The sequence below is a fragment of the Apus apus genome, chromosome 1, assembly GCF_020740795.1.
Source record: "Apus apus isolate bApuApu2 chromosome 1, bApuApu2.pri.cur, whole genome shotgun sequence".
Classification (NCBI taxonomy): domain Eukaryota; kingdom Metazoa; phylum Chordata; class Aves; order Apodiformes; family Apodidae; genus Apus; species Apus apus.
Genome location: NC_067282.1, coordinates 63,647,526 through 63,672,902, shown reverse-complemented (window position 1 = coordinate 63,672,902; position 25,377 = coordinate 63,647,526). Strand labels below are relative to the sequence as shown.

Here is a 25,377-nt window from a genome sequence, read left to right as displayed (position 1 = left end):
CAGCACTTTTAGCTGTCTGAATTCCTCTGAAGATCTGATGCTTAGCGCTTGGGGTCCCCACAAAAATGAAAAATTGCTTTTGAACACACTGCACACAGTAGTCCAGTGCTACAACTAAAATTGATCATGGATCTAAAATATTTTTCTAACCACCTTGAAAAGTCATTTCTAAGACCAAATCAGTTCACCAGTCTCATTTTCACAAGGCTGTTCATGGCATGCTCCCCACATACTGGTTTCTCAGCAAAGTCAGTTTAAGCAAAACCAGGTTAAGCTTCTCCACTTGCCCCATATGTAATACTTAACTATTTCACCAGCAGAGTGTAACAGTTAATGAATGCATGTTCTGTGTAGTGATTATAACAACATAGCACATTTTGCTTGAATTTAGCTTAAGTGAAATTTAGCTTTACTTATATTCCTGTCTTATCTTCAAGCTTGCTTTCTGTGTCTGGTTAGTTTTCACTGAGTTCAAATGCAAATAGATCAACCCTGTTTGCATTTCCTTCCAAAGGAGGAACGTGTTTATTTCCAGATTACTACACACATCCACCAGGAAAAGTCACACAGGACAACTGAAGTTTTTTTGCTGTTCTGCTAGTTGACTGAGCATAGTGGGTGTGTTGTGGGTGAAGTTAAAGGGAAGCCACTTTTCCTCCATTTCTCAACAGAGAGGCTGAGGGATTTTTTTGCTTCAGTAAAAAGGAACAGTTACTGTCTGGATCTCTGTTTATGTAGCTCACAAGAGATTGGAGAACTCAACAGGGGACAATCTCGGGCAAACAGGGCATGGTATCAGGGAGAAAAATCCATCATTTTTACATATAGTAGCCAAGGATAAGCCTATGTGAGCTCAAATGCAAATTCATGGGCAACAAAGGGCCTATATGTTGAATATATGTATACAGTTCAAATGTAAAGAACCAGATTCTTTCCAAATAACTTTTCTCTGAACATCTGACCTTAAGAACCAGCCTCAGTGAAGTGCTGGCAAACACCAAGATTTGGAAGGAAGTTAGGGGTGTTGCACTATTTTGAAAGCTCTGTTTGGAACCAGCTGTCATTACGAATGTCTGCTGGTACCCCATCTTAGCATACAGCCTGTCGCTGTTGAGCATCATGGGAACGAGCCAATGGAGTGTATTGAGCTATGCTTTCTTGCTTGTCTTTGTAGCTCAAATTATCCCTTCACACAGCCATAACAGGTAAGCTTTGAATCTATTTATGCCATATTCTAATTGGTTCCATTTAATTTGTGTATATGTCTCTCTGTGTGTGTTTGTATATACATATATGCATATTTATATGCACATATGTACATTTGGACAGCATTATTAAATGTAAATATGCATACTGTCACAGATTATTGCTGTGTTCATCACAGATTCTTAAGAGTAGCTGGCTTTATTATACAATAAAACAACAGTAGGAAGTTACTGCCTTCTTTAGGATAAATAAGGAACACAAGACTCATCATACTATATACATTTAATGGTTTGGACATCTCAGTGCCCACATGAAAGCAAGGAAACGTTTATTGCAATAGGCAGTATAATTATTTCAGCAAGGAACATCCATCCCACACTCCAAGAAATATGCTATTCAGCATCACGAGATCCTAGCATTATGTCATCAGCTGCATGAGTTTCACAGCTTATCTTTCTGATTTCATGTTACAGGAGTAAACTCCAACAAAAATGTATAACACTGCCAATTTAACAGCACATTTATGTTAATATGAGCTGAAATGGTTTCAAGAAGGTGAATAAGATCAGTGTTTCTGTATATATGTGTGCATTTACACATACATTTATATGCACACACACACATGCATAAATAAATGTGTGCACGTCTGTGTGCACTATCTACAGAAACTGTCTTTAGAGATGCCATTATATTATAAGGTTGATTCTAAGTACATTAAACTTAAAAACAATGTTGCATACAGTTGACCAATTTAAAGAAGCCCCTGCTGGTGCATGGAAGACAGAGCTAGCTGGTATCATTAAACTTCATCAGATGAGGCTGCAGGTAGATGAAATGTTCCTTAATCAAAATTTAAAGAGAGCAGATTAAAATGATATTACTCCAATCCAACAGAACACAGAAGTAAAGACATTCAATTACAACCAAGATCTCATTTAGCACTAAAGGAGTGTTGTTTGTTGATCAGAATTTATTGCCTGAAGTGAACAGTTAGGCTTGTGACTATGTATATAATTACTTCCTACAATATACTCTCCTAACACTCAGATAGTTATGGAAAATTATGTCTTCCATAATTTTAGACTGTGATGTCCCTGACCAAGAGTTAAAAACCAACAGCAACAAGGATCTTTTTTATCTGTACTACTCTATTTCCTATCATTGAGAAAAATAAAATAAATCCATAATTACACATATTTGTTTTTTTTATCTATTAAAGTAACAGTTTAAATATGTTTTTGTTGGACAATAAAATAAATGGCATCAGGGAAGTTATTTGAGCAGAATACTCTACCTGTGTGTCTGTGCAGAGCTCCAGCAGCTTTCCCCTGGGGATATCAGGAGGGTTTTTCAGCAAGTAGATATTGAGGGTGCTCAGCTCTAAATGAGATCTGTCATTAGTTGAGAGAAACGTACCACATCATTAAAGTTTCATAACTAAAAAAAATACTGGAAGGCAGGAGTGTGACAAAAGGTGAGGAAGAATGACCAGGACACTGAAAGGACTGATTTGTCAGAGAAGATTAAATGACCTAAATTGCTATGGGTTGGCTTAATGTTAACTAGACACAACATCACACTAGTTAAAAGACACAGGAGGAAAATAGCATCAGTGAAGGAAACGAAGGAGGTTTGCAAAGAGTCATAACTAGGAGAAATATGATGATGTTAAGAAGGGAAAAAAACTTTTGACAAAAAGATAGTCTAGGCAGCACAATCTCTCCCTGGGGACATGACATCACTTAGGACATTTAATCTAGGCACACAAAACACTTGAAAATACACCATAGGAAACAACCCCATGGTGTCAGGGAGCTGTACTGGATGACCTAAAAGGTACATTGATAATTTGTGTGCACCTCTTATCTGTGATTTTCCTTGCTTGTATGACCAACTCATTGTTACTCTTGTGTATTTGGTTTCTCTGGGCCAAATCCAACTCGAGCTGTAGTCAGCAGAATTTTCCGATGGGAGCAATAGAACCTCAATGTCTTTTCCATGTCTTTGCTGTTCTAAAAAGAAAAGAAAAGAAAGAAAAAAAAAGCAAACAAAAAAACCCCCACACCACTCTGCAGCAGTATTAATATATATTGTGTATGAATGTATGTACAACTAAGCCTTTAATATTTCTTGGATATTTAAACCTGTGTTTATCCTTAGAGATATTCAGGAAAATGTGCATTTGCTTTCAAGCAGGGAAGCTAAAATGTTTTCTAGGGAGGAAACTTACAGTTCATCTAAAAATAACTTTTGATTAAAAACTGCTTTGGTTACAGATGCATTAAAACCATTATCTATACTAAACTAAAAAAAAAAATATTATGGAGAAATGGCAGAGTTCTGTCTATGCTAAAACAATAATGCAACTGATGAAAGAAGCTAAAAATTAATTCTGATCGCAAGACTGTAGTTTTCAAATACTTTTACCCACTATCTGAGTGTTATAATCATATGATGCCTAAATTCAGCTCACTTGCAGGTAAGGAATCACTGTTTTGTGGCAGCTCAGTGTCGGCCCCTTGAGAGGCACAAATTTTTATGTAAGTGGGGCTGAATGTTCAGGGGTCAGGGCTGTGTGTTGGTGTTGTCCATATATATAGCAACTGGCATTGTGAATCTTTAGAGCAGGGTTTCTTGAAAATACTAAACAGACATTTTGGTAGCCAGTATTGAGCCCGTGGCTATACTGCTCCAGGCTGTGATCTTGTCAGCTTTTACAAGATAAGTAGGGTCAGGCAGGGTCAGCACTTGGATTGGTGAGTAAAGGCAGTAGCTGCAGGAAGTGTCCTAGGCAATAGAAGAGATGTAACTGTTTTCCCTGAGCCTTTTCTAATACCCTGATGAAGGCAAAATGCCCACCTGTGACACAAAAGCAAGATCCTCACCCTCTTCAGTCGTCAAGAATCTCATTTTCGAAGAGATCTTCCCCTGACCTGGCGTGGAGGTGTGCAGTACAGGAAGCAGGAGACTGCAGAACTCATGTACTGCTGGCACATGAGCGTGGTGCCAGTTGAGTGGCATGTAAATACATGGCCCCAGCATGTTTCATCAGGAAGGGGCTACAGGTGAAAGACATTTCTGACACCTTTGAGGATGCTGGCAGCCCCAGATTAAGTCTTTGGCTGTGTTTAGAAAACAAAACACAAGTCTATCAAGCCAAGACCTTGTACACCAACTTTCAGTCTCGCACATTTCTACAGAAAGTATAGAAGAACTGACAATGAAATCCTTGCCCAATGGTCTACATTGCCAAGAATTTTAAATTGTAAGTTAACCAATTTATCCTCTAAAGTTCAAACAATAAATAAAATTCTATGTGAAAAATGGAGTCTTTTATTCCTTTGTCAAAATCTGATCAGAGTAAACTACAGATGTTAAAAGGCACTGTAGTTCAAAGAATTAAAAAGAATCTTATGGGGTTTGTATGAAGAAAAGAGTTTTAGAGAATAATATGGAAAATATTATAATGCTATTATATAAATCAGTGACACATCCTCACTTTGAATACTGTCTTCAAATTTGGTCACCTCATCCCTGAAAAAAGAAAGTAGAAATAGAACAAGTCCAGCGAAAGGCAATAAAATGATAAAAGTCAAAAGAATGGGAAATTTCTTGAGATAAAGAACACAAGCACGAGTTTGTCTCTCAGAGATTTGTTCTCATGGGACTGCAAATCATACAAGAACCTTCTCCATAAACTTTGAACAAGCAGTGTTGCCTGACATAATCTAGAAGATGTCCTTGGACCCTAGAAGTTTTGGGAGGCTTGGGGCCCTGACATGAAGCAGACATTGAATATACTTTCCTCAGTGTACCCTGTTCTCTTAGAGGACTTTCAACCACTGGAGGCCAATGTGACCTATGAACAGTAGATACGGATCTACATATTAGCAACAACGTTTTTCCTTTGCTGACTATAACCCAAACGCATTTTTATTTGTATGTTTTAGAAACTTCTCTTTCCCATATCTTTCTTTCAAACCTTGGATGAGTTTTTCAGAAAAGAATGAGTGATTCAGAGGTAAATCCACTGATTTTCCTGGTAATCTTTTCAGTTCAGTAACTCAGTTTCCTCAAAAAAATGCCATTTGTCTATTCAAATAGTCTCAGCCCCAAAGGAATCACACAGCCTCCCTCACTTTGTGCAATGGGATCCCCAGGCTTCGTCAGAGCTCTATTTAAGCTTGATTATAATATAAATAACATTTTGTCCTCATGATCTTCCAACCTAATTAGCAGCAAAGGAAAAAAAAAAAAAAAAACAACAACAAACCTTTCCTATCCTGCAAGGTGAAACGAAGAGTATCAAATTTCAAATGGATAAGAGGTATTGCTTTTCCATACAATGTACAGTTAATTAATGGAACAGATAGTACTGAGAGAAACAGCACCATATTTGTAAATGAGGAAGCATTTTTAGGCATAAAAGTGAATCTTCACACAAAGTTCAGATTGGGTTAAATTCAGTAGCATGTATTATGTAGAAGATCAGATTAGATGATAATAATGGTTACTCCTAGCCTTAAAAAAATCTGTGAGAGTTATACTAGCAGATATTATGCAAAAACGTCTAATCATCCCAGCAGTTCTCAGCATATGCTAGTCAATAGGCAGGATCATGAAGGCATCTTTGTCCATGGTAAATTGTTACACTGTTAAACTTGCAGTGAGGAGGGAGAGCCCTCTTCCATGTTGCCTGGTATTGGCCTCTGTCAAGGTCAAAGTATCTGAGGTCTAACCAATGCCAGTGGCTGTTAAGAAGCAGCCAGAAGGAACTCCCTTTATACACAGAGCATCACTGAACATCTACATACAGGAAGTGAGGGGGTCTCTGACCTACTGATGGATTACCAGGGTATTTATGGACTCCTGCACTGGACCTTCAGAGGATCGGGAAAGGCTAGGATGCTTTTCAAACCTGTGGATGTTCAACTCTCCTACGAGAGCTGGACAACTCCTTTCTCCTCCACGGCTGTGTTGGAACCCTGGGGGCAGCATATTCATGCTAGCATGGTCTCTTACAGCTCTGTCTGTCCATCAGGATAAAGCAGACCAAGCTCAGCAAGGGCAACAGAGGTTTGGAGGAAGGTGAGGAAACCGAAGGCTTAATAGCTGCAACTAGCCTTATATTTTGGTCTATGTGACAGCACATCCTGGAATCCTAGTGCCACATCACCCAGGCCAGCATCCCTTCAGGGTGTCCCCAGTCCCGGCCTAAACCCAGACCCACCCACAGGAGCCTATAGAGACATAAGGTCCATCCTCAGCTGCCCATGACTGAATTGTACAGCTGAACCTGAGAAGTAGGGCAATGCTCCCCGTGGGCAGGTGTAGGCTGTGGTGCCTGTGGTGCTCTTTGTTACTTCAGATAGCCTCAGATGGGAGCAGAGGTCAGGACATCTCATTTGTCTTGAAAAGTGTTACCTTGTTTTGGTGATGCATGATGGATATCTGGTTCATTTCTGAACTGTTAAAAAGATGTTGATGCTAACAAGATAACAAGATAACAGAGGTCCTTTTTGCCATGATTGCACTTACCTACAACTTCAGTCATCTTATAGGCCCCACAAAAAATCAGGGAGGGTGTCTTCTAGGGAAGAACTGTTCAGGAGTCATTTCAGTTATGCAAAGTCTTTTCAGCCTCATGGGCTGGAAAAGTTCTCTACTGTGGAAAAAAAAATAAGAGAAAAAAGTTCAAAAGAGCAAATCAGCTCCTTCCACTAGAGGTTTTACACCAGTATAAAGATGGTGCATATACATAAAGCAAGGACAAAATGCACACACAGTTGTGATTCCAGTATGTTTGTAATGGCAAGACAGATTGTAAATTATTTATTTGAGGGGCAGAAAGCACCACAAAAAAAATGCATATTATTCATAAAAATGATTGTCCTGTTCACTTGTATACCTCTGCAATTTATTCCATAACAGCTTTTTACTTCAAAGAAATCACTAGCTAATGACATCTCAAACTTAAAAAAATCCACTTATTCACAACCCTGTCCCTGAGGGAATTCCTGCATGTTATCAGAAATTTTTCCAAAGATCATTAACAGATATTACAAACCAATTGAAACTGAGTATTTTCTTTGCAAATTACTTTTAACTTTAGAGCTATTGAAAAAAAGACATTGAGTGATTTAATTTACTTAATCTGTCTACAGATTGCAGCTATGTGCATATCCTGTGATTGCATTTCCAACAAAAAGCATGTATAACTATCCTTAATAGAGATATTTTTCTAAATTATCGTACAAGATCAGTAAGATCTCTGAAGATATTAATGTTTACTTTTTCATTTAGAAAATTGCACTCAAGAATGAAATGGGCACCTTTATTCTGTTGTTATCTTAGGAATAATAACACACCATAATACTTATTTTACCTGCTATTTTAATTAAAACTCTAATAATCATCTTGTCTGTGTATCCTTTGAGGATATGTTCTACTGATTTTTCTGAAAAACTACTGTATTTTCCCCAGGCTGTGAAGCCAATATTTTAGAAACACCTTAAACAGCAATGAGTATACTGAAAAAGATCCTCTGTCTTGTGCCAATCCAAAACAGCTTAGTGTAGAGCAACCTAAATCAGCAGAGGAGGGCTGGAGAAGGTGCCTAATTCTCCACCTTATTGCCTTAAACTCCTCCCAGAGAACCTTATGCATATCAGCACCACTTCTGCAGGAAGTACGGAAAATATCCTCCCCCATGAATATTTAGCCTGTAGCTTCCTGGCTAGGGTTCCTGCTCTCTTTGCAGATAAGAAATAAGAGCTTGAACTCCCCTGAAGCTCATCTGGACTTTGAAGGTATTTACTCTGAACGACAGTGAAGGCAGCTGCTGCCCTTTGTGTCCCACGCTCATGTTTCACAGCCTTTGCCAGGTTGCTCTTTGTAGACATGTGGGCAAAGCAATGTGTAGTTTGAGGAGGCTAGTCAAGATTAGCTGCTGAGAGAAGTTCAGCTCAGCTGAGCTGGTGACTATCTGGCCAAGAGGCACAAGCAGAAGATTTTTGGTGTCTTAAGATCTTTATTAGCAAAAATGCAGGTGATGAACTTAGAGGAAGCGTGGATCTGTATCCTGGACTTAGACAACTATATGCAATGGATCTCAATTATCTCCTTTTATGGCTTTGGACCCAAAGATGGCAATTCAGAGAAGGATCGAGTCCTGTGAAAGCTGAGAGACCAGAAATCTTGACAAAGGTCCAACACCTTTAACTTGGCAGCTTGTACCTTTCCACCATCCCTTGGTGTAAGATGGGCATGAGAAAGAAGATGGGGTGACTGCAATTGAGCAAGGAGTATCTGCACAAGCTATTGGTTTGGTTTTAACATACACTGCAACATGCAAAGGGAGGGTGGTACATTCTTCCTTTCTCCTGGTAAAGGTGCAGCCTCTTAAATTTATGTTCCTGCTCTTCATTCACCCACATGACCTGTCAAGACACTTCTCTGGTCATGGTCCAAATTGCTCGTTTACAGCCATAATAGCTCTGCAGGTGCCAGTAGCTGCCACTGTGAAATCCTGCTGGTTTTTAAGATCCCTTCTTCTTAGAGGTGTCTTTCCCACCCTTCTGTCACACACGTACAACTGGCATCACAGTGTCAGCTCAGATGGTGCACCCAGAAAGCCAGAGCCCCAAGACAGTTGCTAGTGACTTTCGCTTCACGCTATCATCACAATCTCTAATGCGCACCCAGTTCCAGGGATGAGTCAGTTCAGAGCTGGAGTATTGTCCCCTTCTTCCCTCCCTGCTTTCCCTTTCTGTGTTGCTTGTTTTAATACAACTAGCCACCCTGTGCTCTGGGACTCCTTCTGAATGAGCACTGGCAGCAGAAGCCACCACCATGCCTCCATCAGGGGTGACCTGGACTTTTCACCTGCCAGCATCAGGCGCTGCACTGTCAGCTGCCAAACTGGCACTGCTCCACCGGCCGCGGCAGCTGAGCGCCTCTGTTGTCACTCAACCCGGGACATCTCCGTGGAGTCTGATAACACATCTGCTAATTAATGCCAGTTGTGATCATTGGTCAGATCCTCAACTGGGATAAACTGACATGGTTCCATTTAAGCCTGTGACAATTAGTGGCAGCTTAGAGCTGACCCGGTGGTTTTCTTTATGATGTGGATAGATGTCTTATTGGAAGTGAATAAAATCCACCGACTAATTGCATATAAACTACCAAACAATCAGAAAATGAAATGATTGTCAGTAACTCCCAGCCTGGGCCAAGTTACAATGGAGACAAAGAAGTGATAACCCCAGATATGTTAACAACTCTCTGAGCTATCTAAGCTCCTCATAATAAAAATAATTAATAATAATAGATGTACTTCTGGATATATTCACCTTTCTGTAAGGAAAGCCTAATGAGTCTGTCTTTTAAGAAAGAGACTATCAGGAAATTCAAATGTGATTCTATTAACTTGTAAGCATGGCACTTTGCATTTTAACAATTGAGCAGATCAAATCTATTCTTTAATTCAATTTTTAAGTCTTTTAAACAACACTGGTTAGTGAAAAGGAATAGTTCAAGAATTTTTTTCTGAAGTTTGTCAAAATTTCATTTTGATCAATACCTCTTCGTTGTTAGGTCATAACACCAGTCCTCTCAACCACAGTAAGCAGAGCTGTAGTAGGTATTAAATCCTAACTAGAGGCAAGTAAGGCACTCCTGGAAATAAAGCAAAAGTTTGATAGGTTATATCAAAAGGAACTGCTGTTATTATTATAATTTATTATTTGTTAAGCACTGACAATGTGCTCAGTACTGCTGATTAAGTTCTTCTGAGCAAGTTCTACTGATTAGCTTCTAAGGACAACACACTACTACAAAGAAGATATGTGACAGCTATCAAGACTTTTGCTTTCAAGGCTCACTTAGCAAAACAATTACATGCCAGTTATGTGGGTTTTATGAAAAAAAAAGGGGGGAAATGCATAAACTGAGTAAATATCATTACTTTTGTGTTCACTAATTTTCCTACTCCAGATCTCTCACTTTAGTACTGTCTGACAGCCTCAAAGTTGCACTGAGATTTGAGGAAGATCTAAAGCCTCATCCCTGCTTATATTCAGTTTTAAACGTCATGCTATATTACAGGCAAGCACATGGGTTGCATCGTTAGGATGTGTCTTTGGATTTGGGACTCACTCCCCTGGGAGGGCAGAAAAGGCTGAATGGAGCAAGTCCAAGACAGACAAAAATCTGAGCTCCTTCAGACTCATGTGCACATTTCCTCCATGCCACAATGCAGATTGGACAGCTGGCCAGTGCTCCACTCATAGGTGGTGACCTGACATTAGAAAGACTTTTGTGGGTGCAGGCACCTATCCGCTTGGGTTCTTGTTAGGCTGCCAGGGCTTTTCACTAGCAGACTTGTTGGTAAGTGTCTCTACCTTGAGCTATGGGCACATTTTGCAGGGTATCTAGAAGTTGGGATGTTGGGTTTGTGCAGGTCTACAGCCACTGCAGCGATGTCTGTTTTACATCTACATTAGCATGTAAAGGAGTCAATTTCTTCCTCCACCTCAGATCCTTTACAGCTTACCTCCAGAATGGCAGATTCCCACAAGCAGGCACTTGATGGCAAAATAATGCATGTGCATCTGTGTCTACACAGCAGGGGAAAGGGCCAGGGGCAGCTCTAAGGACCTCTGGCCAAATTTGCATGTCTGGATGGTGCTGAAGGGACATTGTCCCCTGCCCCAGCTGGGCAACACCTAGGCTTTCTAACCACAGTTATGCCAGAGCTCCAGCTGTGCAGACATTCTAAGAAGAAAGACTCCCTTTTGTCTGCCGCTATCCTTTAGCCTGCACACTTCCCTAAATCCCGCCAGCACGCTTTTATTTTTTTGTAACCAACAGGGAGAAGTGAGTTCTTATATAAATCCTTTGTGTGAAGATCAAACTGCTCACATGCAGAACTATTTTATTTTTATTTTTTTTTTAGGGGAAAAATCTGCCCTAAAATAATCATTCCATGTTATCCCCACGGAGCATCTGCACTGCCTTTTAAAATGCATCCAAGGCCACCCTCAAGACCAGACTCAACACCAGCAGGCTACAGCTGAAGATTCTGTGCGTGTGGGGAGGACAGAGCGTGGGCAGCCCGGGGCAGCAGCAGGGTCAGGGGCAAAGCAGCTGGAAGGGACCGTAATCTGAGTTGCTCCTTGCAGACAATGTCAGCCTTTGTCCTGATAGAAACTTGTGGGGCAAGGCAGGAACCAGGACGGAGCATGTGAAAAAGGTGTTTCTTTACCTAACCAGTTTGGACTCCTCCAGCATCCAGCTGGCAGAGCCTGAGGTTTCAATCAAATCTTGTAAGTTAACATTAGTTTACTAATAGACCAAGGAGTATAGGATTTGGTTGAGAAAACATAGCCTTTCATTCATAAACACAGAAACCCTTGTAACGGAGAGAAGAATCTGCAAAAATGATCAACTGATTACAGTGCTACCAGGAAAATCTTTACAGAAAAATAAAAACTGAAGAAGAAAGCCTCCAAATGACAGTGGAACAGCAGTTTAAGAATCAAGTTCAATGTGGCCTGGTGTTTGACTATTTAATGATTTTATTACCAGCTAGAAAAATGGCCACATATTAGGTATGTGAAGCCCCCATGTGTGACACCAAGGACTAGCATGGCTGACTGTAGCAGCATATCTTTGGGAAAGCCTCCCCTCTCTCCCTCTTTCTGTTCTTTCCCTCTTCTTGTGCTGCCGATTGGCTTGAATACAATACAGTCAGGGTTTTACAGCCAGTCTTCATTTTCCCAGAAGGTGAACCTCTTAAAAAGTACCACAGGTTTTTTTATTCAGGACCATAAAAATGGACTTGCAATCCAGTGCGACCATCTAAAAGACGGATGAACCAATTCCATTAAAATAAAAACATTCCACCTGTGCCCATCCCCCAGGAAAGTCTCAGCCAAAGCTGGAACTAAAGCCTAATCTAGCCTTTATTAAAGTGGAAAAAAAATATCCTTTTATTCTTCTATTCATTTTCTGCTGCTGTGATTTCCTGAATTTCAGGCAAGCCCATGACCAAGAGCTGCAGGGCCAAGAGGGGCTGGATGTGCCATACTCCTGGCCCAAATGGAAGCAGGAAATACTAAACATCTTGCATGGAAGCCTGTTCTCATCAGGTTTATAGCCTAGCTTTTTCCATCAATAGCAATGAGGATGGTACAGACAGAGTTCAGAAATGCATCCAAGCATATGGGAGTATATCTACGCTAATCCTCTTTTTGAGCTTCATCCAGCACTAAATCAGAGCCACACCGGCAAGAGGAATAATGCAATAACTTGTGGAAAAAGCATGGCTCCTTTCTATTAGGGTGGGGAAAATTAAACAACATGACTCACTTTTCTCCTTGAAAGCCATAGGAAGAATGTTAACAGTGTAAGTCATGGTAAAAACTGGAACAGCCAAAAGTCAGGTATCACCATAACTCGCCTGTCCTGTGGCCCTACACCCTCGTGCATCTCAGGCTACACAGCACCATTGGGACAGCACTGGCAGCCTTGGAAGAGCTACACGAGAACTGCACAGGTGGTAAAACTCACCTGTAAAGCTGTGAAAATGCATTTTTGCAAGGTTAACTCACACTGTGATCACAGCACTATGGCTGCAGCCACCGCCCTGAGACATCTCCTGAAAGCATCACTGCTGGAGTTCAGGGAAAGAAGGGATGTGGGGTTTTATTTTCCCAGCAAGAACACAAGGCACTCTGTCTGAGGGAGGAAAAGGGCTTTGCTGAGCTCATCAGGGGACAAGAGGGCCCTATGGCTGTGGCAAAGCCTGAAGGGTGTGCCATCGGCGCTGGCTCGGATGTGGGAGCAGAACTCCGTGTAATGCCCACTCCCCATCACAGGCTCTGGCTTCATCTACTGAAAGAAAAAGCAACAGGGAAGGCTGCAAGATGAGATCTGCACCAAGTACTTGAGATGCTCTAGCAGCAGTAGTATGTGCTGACTGGGGCTAGAGCCCTTCATCACTTTTTCCCTGTGCCTAAAGCAAAAAAAAGAGATTTTTCTAACAAGTGCAGCCACGCTCTGCAGCCTCCAAACGCTGTTCCCTGGACGCCAGACAGGGGACACAGAGAAAGATTTTCAACAGAGCTTGCTGTGGGAGTGCTGATGGGTTAGGGAGTTTAAAAAGAGCTGTCAGCTGACAGAACAAGGTGGGTAGCTCAGGATACAAGTTAGGAGAGGATTTGGCTAAGTAACTAGCGACAGGAAAAAATAAATACAGCTCCACACATACAAGCACATACACGTGCAGGGCCAACCTACCACTCAGGCAAAGAGCCTATTGTTTCCACACATAAAATCCTCAGTTTTTCATTATCCCACTTTTTGCCTTTTCCGCTTAAATCTGGAAGGAATCATATTTATCTCTTTTCTTAAAGAAAGAAATCAGTATATGACTTGGTGGAAAACCCTCTACAACATCCAGTTCTTCAAGATTACTGACCAGAACCTTGTCTGGTGTAACTCAGCCTCACTATGTTGACATCTACAAAGCAGAGCATCTTTACCCCAGCTTAAGATCTGCCCCCATATGCTGTTTCTTTAAAGCAACTTGTCTTCCCTTATTTTTTTTACAATATGCATCTGGTTTAAGGTGACTTTTCTTTTTCCAGCATATGGAGCTGAATGATTATGACGATTTACTCTTATTTTAAATCACAGCCTATTAAACTGAAAAATAAATGCTAATATGTTGTTATGGTTAACTTCTGAATGAATTATTGATATGAATGAGTAGTTGCAGCTATCATAATTACTGTTTATTAAATAAATATATTTTGAATTAGAGACCTGTGATTAAGAAATCACTTTTTTGTCTGAAAATTGTTTCCCGGCTGCTAGTAAAAGAAATAACTCACATTACTCTAAATAAAAAAATGTTGGGGAAATTATTCGATTTTTTATCTTTCCCTTTGCTCTGTGAACTTGGCAGCGCTTTGTGCATATTCCCTTTCACTGCTTCTCTCCTCTAATCAGTTAAGTGAGGCTCTTTCCCCTCTGTTGTTTGTGTGGATCTGTCACATAGCACCTAGAGACACAAAAAAAAAAAAAACACATTTGAAATAGGAAAACGTGAAACACAAAAAACTAAAGGATTGAGGATCAGATACCTGAAACTCCTCTCAACATTTTCTTTCAAGCTGAGCATGTTTCATATTAACCGTGTCTCTTTAACATAAATAATGATCTAATGAAATAAATATGAAATCGGAAGAATTGTAAGAAGAATTTTACATTTAAGAATGCCATCTGTGTAACACTTAGCCTAACAATGAAATTGTTTCAGCGCCAAAACAGCTCACTCTGCTTCCAGCACAAGTTACAGGAGAGTGGAATGCTTTTGCAGAACAGCATGAAAGCCTGAGTCCAGGGGTAGAAGGAACACCTGGGTTCAGACTCCCTGTGCTTCACACAGACAACACATCTCACACATGAGTTTTGAACTAGTCCCTGCTACTGTTTCCACCTTAAGTCATCACTAATTTTTCATGCAGCTGCTGCTTTTATACCAAGGAAATTTAGGTTTCAGAGGAGAAACAGGTCAGCACAAGGGTACCCTGCGACAACTGTTACACCGATCTTCTGCTTTTTCCAGAGTCGGTTTTACATGGCTGAAGAGCACAGGACTTAGAAACAGGACCCCCTTGAAATACATCTGCAGGGAGAGAAGTTCTCCCCATAAAGCACTTGGGACTTAACACCAGCCCTAATGGCAGCTTTTAGGACCAGTGTCCTAAGCCATAGGGTTGTCTGGGTGTGCAGTGGAAAGACCCACATTGCAGGATGGAAGATGCCGTTTCATGAACTGGGGAGCCAAGCCCTTGCCGTGTGCAAGGCAGCGCAGAGCCGTGCTGAACACAATGGAGATTGCTTGTTTATACCAGCTGAAGAGAAGGGAACATATTTGTTTTGAGTAAGCTGTGTTAGAATACATATTGTTTTATATGCCCAGGCCTCATTACACTGTGCTAGTCTTCAATATGGATCAGATCCTAAAACTGCTCAACATACTGAAATAAATGTGAGCTCTACCCACAGAACATCTCCAGACTTAGGCCTCATGTCTATCAATGTCAACTCAAAAAAACAAATGTTCAAAAAAGAAAAACAACAAAAGTATCTTAGAGACAGTGGAAGATGCTCACGTGCAGTAGATGTCATTCAAGGGGATGTTGAGGAATTACTTGGAGAGAAAGAAATCCATGTAACAAGACTGAAGAACAGAATGGGCCTAAAAGAAAAGGAGAAATAATTAAAGTTCACTGAAAGAAATATGACTTGTACCAATCAGGTTTGCATTTTAAAAGTTATTCAGAAACTGAGGTTAAATCTTTCCTTCACATTAGAGATGTGGACACATTAACATGCCCTCTGGCAAAAGTGGCCACAGCCCATATTTTGCTTAAAGGTAGTATCGTAATAGCATCCACAGCGGAAGAGATAAAGAACTGTTCAATAAACAACCTGAAGTGCTGTAAGCTGTATTCATATGAAGCAAGGTATGAGCCAACAGAGAGAGACATTCAGCTGCAATCAAAGAGGTTCTGAACCTAAGTGAGGGCTCACATGACAGTTGGGATCATTCTGAATCCCTTCCAATGAAGATAAAATAGCATCAAAAGCAGGGAGACTTTTTTCTTTCTTTTAAGGATGAAAACACAACATCATTAGTCAAATTTACTCTGAACTTCCACGTCCTCATGTTGATTTGTACTCAGGTTGAGTAAACATATCTTTCCATCACAGTAAATAGATGTAAAAGCCTATCAGTATCTTAATTGCTTAACGAAGGATGCAGTGTGGGGTGTAACGCTCTTTTTGACTATACTGTTGAAGTTAACAACCTCTCAGAAACACCTTCTATACATCTTGGCAGTAAAAAAGTCTGTTCCTTCGTGAAAACTCTGCTTATCAAATGTCAACCATTTTGCAATCATTTTTTCCTAGTGTTGGGGAGGGGTGGAAACCTCCGAGGACAATTTTCCAGGTGGACCATTGTGAAATGGAATTTATTGCTTTGACATGCTGTCCTTTGCAGGTCCGCATACCACAGAGAAATTAAGCTTGAGAAAAGCAAGGAATCCACAGTAAGGGCAGAACTTCCACAGTGTGGGAGAAATAGTCCCAAATGAAAATGGCCACGGTACTGAGCAGGACCTGGGAATGGGGGGCTGGGAGACTCAGCCAGCAGATGTCAGGCAGGAGCCTGATCTGTGATGCATAGCACACACCTAGGGACATCTGTGAATGTGCCCTCCTCTGTCCTTGCACACCTAGTGCCCTGTGTTGAGAGGACTCGTGGGAGAAAGCAGTTGTTCTGGTAAAAATCAAGCCATTTAATAGAGGTGCAAGCAAAATCAGCTCTCCGGTGTGAGGACAGTGAGGGAGGAGGGAATGCCACGCATCTGAGATTGAAATCTGGCTCATGGTGGGCAGGCAGGCAGAGCACAGAGGCATAGCTGCCAGCCTGACATGATGGATCAGGAAAGCTACTAAGAAACTGCGAGAGTCCAGGCAATTGAAGCAAAGTAAAACATGAAAAAGGCAATAGGTCAGCCCACCTTAACAATCTGGCAATTAAACAATCATCCACTTCCAAAGGCGTATGATGTCCTAAACAGTAGACATCCCAGCATGTGATCACTACAATGATGAAGGGACAGGCTTATCAACAGGAATTAATAATAATAATTACCAAGACTGTTAATAATTTTGGATAGGTCGTTCTGTAGTGAACCCCTCTGAGGAAATAACATGGTTGGGCGTTTTGGCTTAATTCTATAGTCCCATATCAGCTTTATTCAGCACACTGGAAAACAAAGGTGTGTTCAAAATTGTCCATTACGTGGGAGATTTTTGCCAAAATCTCACCCTCCTTCGGTTAGTCAGCAGTGGTGAGTGCTGTGGAGTCGGCTTCAGCTGCTTGCTCCAAAACCCTGAAGCTTTCAGAAACATTCATTTCTGCTGGCATCTCTCAACAGCTCATTGTTAGGATTTGTTGTCACTGGCACGGATGAACTGAGACCGATGTATGGGGCAATCCAGCATGACAGTCTTCAGCCCCAGAAGTGGATTCCTGCTCTCCTTAGAGTCCAGGGACCACCACTTGACTCAGAAGGATATATGCAAAAAAAATTATCTTTCCTCTCTCGTTTGCCTGTGTTAAGCCTAAGCGTGTTCTTCCAAATTAGCAATCAGGCAAACTGTGCATGCAGAAATCTGCACTTGTAGAAACTGGGTTTTTTTCAACATTCCAAGATTCAATATCTTGACAAAAAATGAAAACCCTTTAACAAATCTGCCCCTAGAGAAAAGTAGCTTTTTTTTTATTCCATTTACTGTCAAACTGCATAAAGAAAGTATAGCTGAACATAGTCCTATAGGTTGATTTGTTGCTTTAAATAATGTCACTAATATCCAGATATCAATGTGATGGTGGAGAAAAAAAAGTTCACATTGAGCTAGATTCAATTACAGTCCTAGAAATTGAAATTAAGTCTGATGCTACATGCTTAATTCATGTTAGTGTGACTGAGAAAGGGAGTATCTGGTTTACCTTGAATTTCCTGCTTAGTAGGATGAAAACATGACCCATCACATTAATTAAAAAATAGTTTTCAAGTGTAGCTTAAGTGGTATTGTACTGGCAGGAGGAGACAAACACTTTTTTGTCCTCAACATGTTATATGATACAAAGGAAGCTGTTCTACGACGTCTTCTTCGTTTCCTAGATAGGTCTTACAATTCTTATTGAAGAATAGGAAAAATATTATGAAGTCTCACCAGAAGAAGCCGAAGATTCTTCTTGAATAAAAAAATTATACATTTGTCTCTCAAAACCCATAATTCTCTTCTGACCACATAGTTTGAAACAGGTGCATATAGGCAATTACCATGCATTATGCCCGTATCTACTTATCTCATTTGGGTATTACACCCAGCATTGTATGTTCACATTTAATACCCAAAAATATTTTATCCTATCAGTGGAATTTCAACCAGCACACATTTGACTACTGAGTTCACATATGGGACTGGGACTAACTTTTTTCCTAATATGGTGATGGTACAGGCGTTATTTAAATGACTCCTGAGCCTTGTAAATATACACCAGATGTATCTTTTGTAAATGTTACATTTTTCAACATCTCAGCGTTTGTGAATAGTTGAAAGCAATGCCAGCCATGCTTTAATGGGGCACAGAAGCGTACTGCGTTCAAAGAAATGGCACACCATTGCAATAGTCAAAATTACAAGTGCTGTCAGAAAGCTACATTTTCATTTTATTGATTAAGACCAGGTAATGCAGTGCTCTGCAGTGCACCCTCATAAGTGCCTTTTTCAGCTGACTTTTCCCTGCATAGGGATGCACAGAGAGGGATGCGGAGTTCCCAGGGCTGCTGTGGGGAAGGAGGAGGACAGAGCTTTTGTGAGCCAGATGTGCCCCACAGCCACCCCAGATGCGGAGAGGGAAGGGGTGCAGGGGCTGATGTTGCCATGACCATGGTCACCACCTGTTGCCAAGATGGAACCACAGGGACACGCCCTCTTTTCCATTGCAAGGGAGGAAGCAAAACACACATATCTTTGAGGCAATTATATGTTTTCCTGTGGCTCAGGCTCCTGCTGCTTGGTCCTTCCTTGTTTCAGAGGTAACTCAGCATGAGAAGAGACACCTCTCCTAGGGACCTCCCCTGAAGCACAGAGTGAATTCATTCAGCTGTACAAAGCAGCCACCTCCTGGGCTATCCTGGACCCCTTTTTTCCCCAAAGCTTTTACTGGCTTTCCTGCGTCACTGCAGAAATTCAAGAGAGGATCCAGGATCACGTGTGTGACAGACTATGGAAAATGTCCTCTCTGCACTTTGTTGCCTGGCACTGGCCCTAACCATCACCACCACACCTTGTGTGCCCCAATGGTCTCCCTTTTGGCACCAGGAGGTAAAAGAAGCCTTCTGAAAATCAGCCATCATATTTGCCTGAAAATGCACTTCTCCTTTGCAAGGTTTTCCCCCCAGCTGTCTCACAGATAAGAGGAAAGGCCTTTATCATGTTGCACAATTACTGTTTTTCACAAGGCGAAGTGCTTCTGCTCTGGGAATTCTGTGCTGGAGTTGCACGATGCACCTCAGTCCAGCAAATCAGCTAAAATCACAGCTAGGTGACACATGACAATAAACTTAGAGGGAATGGACTAGATGTAATGCCCCACTACAAGTATTATTTCCAAGTTCACAGGCTTGCAAATTAAAATGTCCCTGGATCACTGCCATAAAAAAGAACATTAAAAATCAGGGGAAGAGGTCTGGGCATCTGTTAGAAGCATCTAATATATACCAAATGTGTTTGCTGAGCTTCTTAGATATATGCGTCGCTGAAATACTGCCTAGGACTAATGTAAAAGCAGAAATATTTTAATTGTATTTTTCCATTTGATACTCAAATGAAAAAATATCTTATTAAACACAACACTTGGTTTTGCTATTTTAATAAAAAATAAGTTGTTGAGGAGAATAAAAGCAAAACTACATATTCTTTTCCGTATGATGATCAAATGAGCCTTTCATGTTTCTATCTTATACTTCACTTTTTAGCATTTTGAGGCAAATAGCAAATATCAAAAGTTAGTAAATAATCAAAGACTTATTCAGTTTTTCCAAACTGTCATGCTGCTTATCTTGTAATAACTGATCTCTTAGGTAGCATAAGATATTTAATTGCTACTGAAGATGATTTCAATGAAAAAAGAGATGATGTTCTCCCTTACCCCTCAAAAAGACAAAACTATATTCTTCAAAAAGACACATGCCGACAGATAGATTCTGATCTCTTCTACACACACACAAGTGCAATAGCTAATTTTACAAGATTTGATAGGAGCTGCATATATGAGATTACACCCTGTCCTCCTGACTGCACTTTCCACATGGAAAATGGCTTAATTTGGAAATAAATATTGTTGCTGATAAATCCAGACTCTGTAGTCTCCGGGCATCCGACTAACCAACCCTATGAAAATATTTCAAAAAGCAGCTAAATATGCACAGCAACTGCATTTTAAAGGGACTTTTTACTGTGTTGGCAAAGTGCATATTCATGTATCCCCCCTGACATGATAGACTGTAATGGCTTCGGTCTGTCATGTCAACCATCTGCATATTAAACAGTCCCTAAGTACACATTGACACAGCAGACCCTAATAGCTCTGAAGCCGTAACAATCTATTGAGTCAATAATATGCATGTTAAAGAGCTTCTCCTGTATGTCCATCAATATCTTTTATCTTTTCGTGAATTTGTATCTTCTTTTTATATGCATCTTTGGAGTTGAGGTTTTAGGAACCTTTATCCTTTAACGTGCTGCCACAGATGTGAAACATGTGGCACAGAGAAGCATATGCAGTAGCAAAATCCTTCCCTGTTATCGGGGCCAGATCTTAAAATGAGAACTGTAATATTTTTACACTGGCAGCACACATTCTTCCAGATAAGGTGGAAATAGCCCCTCTTTTCTGCTGGGCTGGATCCGGTGCTTGTGAAAAGCCCAGGAAAGATTCCTGATGATTTCACAGGCTTTGGATGGAGCCCAGTGTGATGCTACTCATTTCCTATTACACATTTCCTTCTAATTAAATGAAATAGGTCACAAGGGGAAAATGAAACAAAAGACAAATGTATTTACTTACAGTAATATCAACCCCAAAAAAGACAATCAGAAACAAGAGACAAGATAATACAAAATACACTGTCTCTTCATTAACTTGAAATTATGTCTGGTACCACAGTCTTAATTCATTCCTGTGTGATCCTGAGATCTTTTATACTGTGAAAGAGGGAGACTGCTATTTCAGGATAGGAAAATGGTGACTTAACTTCCTTTGTCTAAAAAACTGCAGAGAATAAGCTTAATTTGTTTTTCTTAACTTCACATCACTGTACCGTGGTGTGATCCTCTCACACCCTGATCACAGGACTTTCCCACCTTTTCCCATTCTTCTTGCTTTCTGTAAGCATCACAATTTGGCTTACACTTTCAAAAGTGAATCCAAAGTGCAGTTTGTGTTTCCAAAAGGCAGACCCAGGAACAGGAAGGCCACCTGATCCTATCAGCAGATCTTACTGGCCTGAATTCCCCTCTCCTTTCCTCTAATTTGACACCGATGTGTCTTTGAAAGACATATGGATTTATTCCAGCGCATTCTTGATTAACTTTCACACCAGTGGAGACACAATCATGGTTCTCTCCCTGTTGCTTTCCAGGAGCATGCAATTCATCCTCCCTCTGCCTTGCCCCATGTTGCTTCCCCAGACACAGCAGACCAGATCATCTGATTCTGTGCCTCACTCCAAGTCAGCATCCCCTAACCGCATGACAAGCACTGAGGTCACCCGCCCTCTATTAAGTCCTCAGTATTTTTCTTCTTGTCGCCAGCAGGCTTTTCTTCCCAATGCATGGCAGGGAAGTCAATGAGATGCCCACATGCATGCCCAGAGATTTGCCCAACCATGGGCCTGATCCTCAAAGCCTCGGAGTAGTGCACCCCCTTCATCCTACATGCCACCCTGTGTGTTATCAGGACAGGACTTTCTAGACAGTGCATAATGCAGTGCTTGCACAGCCACAGTTTTCACTATTTGAGCTTATCTAGTGATGATCTAGCAAGTAGATTTAGTTTTGGACAGTAGATGATATTTCAAAATGAATAAAAAGCTATTGAAAAATCAAAACAAATGAACAACAGCTAAAGGATGGATATTATAAAAGAAAAAAAAAAAAAAGGTCACTGAAAGTCCTGCTGTCTACATTGCCAGAATTCCCTTCAGCTAAGGGAGTCAGCCCAAGCAGAGCTCTGGAAGGGCTTATTTCTCTTTATTGTCAGCTCCATTTTGTGGTGACATGGTTCATCACCAAAGCACAGATGAAGCACAGTCCTCTCTGCAACATTATGGGTACAATTTTGTGTATTTGAGGAAAATGCATCCTCCCTGGAGCTTCTGTGGGAGCTCTCCTCTGCTATTCACTCTGGTCAGCCCTGGTACTTACTATGTAGCATCCCAATAGCCAGGACCAGTCCAGTCCCAGTGAAACTAAGAAGGTCACACAGCAATGACAGCAGCTCTGGGTCATATATGACATCCATCTGCTCATCTGGCTTTTCTATTTGGACTTAACAAGCCCTGTAGGCTTCCCTTTACTTACCGGAGTTACCAGGCAATGGCAAAGAAGGACGAGAAAAGAGCTGCAGGCCACACAGCCAGAAAAAATATAACAATTCCAGTTGTTGTTACCCTGATTTATGAAGAGAGGTCATGCAGTCCAACCTCATGTTAGATCAACAGATATCTGCCACCAGGCAAAAGAAGAGTCACCAGCCTCTTGAGAGACAGAGATGTAAGAGCGATAAAGAGAGGGTGAATAGCAGAAAGGCAGTGCTTTCGAGGCAGGGAACTCCATGTCTCCCCAACAACCAGCTTGTGCATGCCTCAAGTACAAGGTGGGTTCTCATAGGGTGACAACGTTGACAAGGTCCTTGTTTCCTCCCACCTCAGCCAGCTCCTGCCCAAGCCCATCCCATGCCCAGCTGTGGCTGAGCCTGTCCCAGGCTAGCCTGATCCTGAGCCCACCAAAGTCAGTAGAAAGATTCCCAGTGATGATGAAGGTCCATATCCTCAGGCAAACATGGGAGAGCAAAATTTGGGCAGGGCTATGATTTCACTGTCTGTGTGCATAGGATGTCTCCTTTCCCACACAGAGGAACGTTGGCCACCCTTCCCTCTTTTTTGGTTCTCAGTGTTCAACACTGCACCTGGAGTTATCTCCCATTTACCAGGGAGCTGATTTAAGTGTCTGACTCAGTCACATATGTTTGGCTCCCTTATCCAGAGTAAGATTTGGCCTACTAGCTGTGAAAACAGCTTATATCACATGTGCTGCAAAGCCTAGCCAGAACAGGCTGAATAAAGGATGAAGTTTAATCATGGAAATGTTGACCTACAAATAGAGAACAAAATGTTAAACCACATGGTATAGGGTGCTGCACGCCCCAAATATCAAGGAGAGGAAAGAAGAATTGAACACATTTGGAAAGTAAAGCTTACTGTTTGGGGTTTGGGTTTTGTGGTGTGTTTTTTTTTCTTTCTGCAGATTCAGAGAGTCAGACCCACACTGTTCCCGCTCGCGATGACACCCTGGCATCTGAAGAACAACATGACACCCACCACAAAATGCTGCTGTTGGCTGGTGCCATCTAAAGCAGTGAGGGTTAGTGAGGGAGGTGAGACTGCCAAAGGAAGGAGAATGGGGGTGTCACAGCAAGTGGGACCCAGCCACCAGCATGACTCGAGTCTATGAGACTTTAGCCTATGGGACTCAAGAGGTAAACATGATGGGGGTGAATGCCCCTTTCATCCCACACTCTTGAACACTAGCCATGGGTTACCTCTAAAGACTGGGAGGGTCTTTGTCATTATTTTCACACGCCTTTCAGCTGGGACGTTCTCACCTTTGTGGGTTTCACACAAAGAAGGCAGAGAATCCGTTTCCATTTTTAATCACAGCCATCACACAAACAGTTCATCTCACAGGATGTGAAAACTTTCTCATAGGCTTTATTTAACATCATTTGGGGGGTTGCAGAAGACAAAGAAAGAATTTTAAAATCAACAATTGTCTTGCTTTCAGTAACTTGCAGGCTTTGTCTTTAGGTACACTGCATTTTAGACAAATGTAGTTAACAGCAGCCAGCCAGGCCTCACTGACTGACAACTGTTTCTTTACAGGATTTCTATGTGCCAAGGAGCTGGACAGTAACACCCATTTGGTATTCATGTAAAGTACTTGCAGAACAATAATGACAATAATTGCTTCTGATTCTTGTGTTTACAACACTGCCAAAGTATCATTAGAGCCTTATTTATAGATAATAATGCTTATTAATCACACATATTTGAATTTTGGAATGTATTAGATTAATATTCTTTTGTAACTTGGTTCAGTACTAATGCTATGAAAAGCACTCTCTGAATGCAGCCCACTGGGAAGTGCTTGCCTTGGAAAAGTAAAAGCATCCAAGCCATCTGCAGGTAAGGGACAAAGGGCATACCTCTTCCTTAGCAGGTAACCATGGGAGCCGGACACACAATTCCCAAAAGCAGCTCCTTTGGACTAAAATCAGGGGGCAGGCTCCTGAAAAAAAAATACCATAAAAGGTGTGATAGTCATGTCATGCTTGAGCTTGCTTTTTGGTGCTCTATGAAAGGGTTTGTTTTCTACTGCTTTGTAAAGAAACAGGTTTTGAGAGGTGAGGAATAGATCTGTCCATCATCTCAGTCTTTACAGCCCATTTCCCCCATGGATGAGTTTAACTTGGACCTCAGGATTCCTCCTCAGCGGAGTGGTTGGTAATGAGAAATATAATACAAAAACCACTCCTAATTTTGGTTATTAAATAATTCCAGTTTTTCTATATCAACGTCTGCTGTGATTCAATAGGATGATAGAAGGAAAATGGATTCTTAAAAATGACAGCTACAACAAGCAAAAATGTTACCCAAATCTAAATATCAACTGCCATATATTCATATTCTCCTTTGTCTCCCTGTAGCCCATTACAATGCTGAAAAATACACCAAAGCAACTGCAGTACCAAACTCTCCAATTTTTGGTGTGTGGCCAGCTCCATAAATTTGCATTTAAACAAATAAAATCCAGAACAGCATAGTATGACTTTTTTTTTTTCTTTTCTTTCTTTTTTCCCCTGAAATGGTTCTTCAAGCAAATTTAAAGAGGCTCTGTCAGTTCAGGGACCACATTTCCATCTAGGTTTTGGTTTTTTTCCTTTTTACCCATTAATGATATAATGTAGCAACTATAAACACCAGAAATTAGAGAAACTGGAGAGGGGGGTGGTGGTGGTGTATTTTATTCTTTGCGTCCATTTTGTGGTTTTATGGTGTTCCCTGCACAGTCAGGATAACCTGCTCCTCAGTGCCACAGTCCCCATTGTCTCCAGGGATCTTTCACAGTGGAAGAAAAAAGAAATAATTAAAATGCAGAAGCTTTAAATTGCAAAGAACACTTGTGGCTTTGCTGCAAACTGCTCCTAGCCAATATATTTTAACAGACGAAATA

The 25,377-nt window shown here is 41.0% G+C and overlaps 1 long non-coding RNA gene across 7 annotated transcripts in view; it reads right to left on the bottom strand.

The window, feature by feature from the left end:
• Positions 1-1,477: 1,477 nt before the first annotated feature.
• The window catches only part of LOC127379819 (uncharacterized), a 39,017-nt gene continuing 15,117 nt past the window's right edge, over positions 1,478-25,377 (bottom strand). For 2 of the 7 annotated variants that reach the window (XR_007888375.1, XR_007888374.1), the window contains exons 2-8: positions 15,393-15,478; positions 14,106-14,275; positions 9,791-9,885; positions 6,745-6,871; positions 3,066-3,218; positions 2,501-2,586; positions 1,478-2,046 (exon numbers count right to left, since the gene is read on the bottom strand). This is a non-coding gene — a long non-coding RNA (uncharacterized LOC127379819). Of the gene's footprint in view, positions 2,047-2,500; positions 2,598-3,065; positions 3,219-6,744; positions 6,872-9,790; positions 9,886-14,105; positions 14,276-15,392; positions 15,479-24,349; positions 24,624-25,377 lie in introns of those variants that run through there. The other 5 variants (XR_007888371.1, XR_007888373.1, XR_007888369.1 and 2 more) reach the window with 5 other exon arrangements.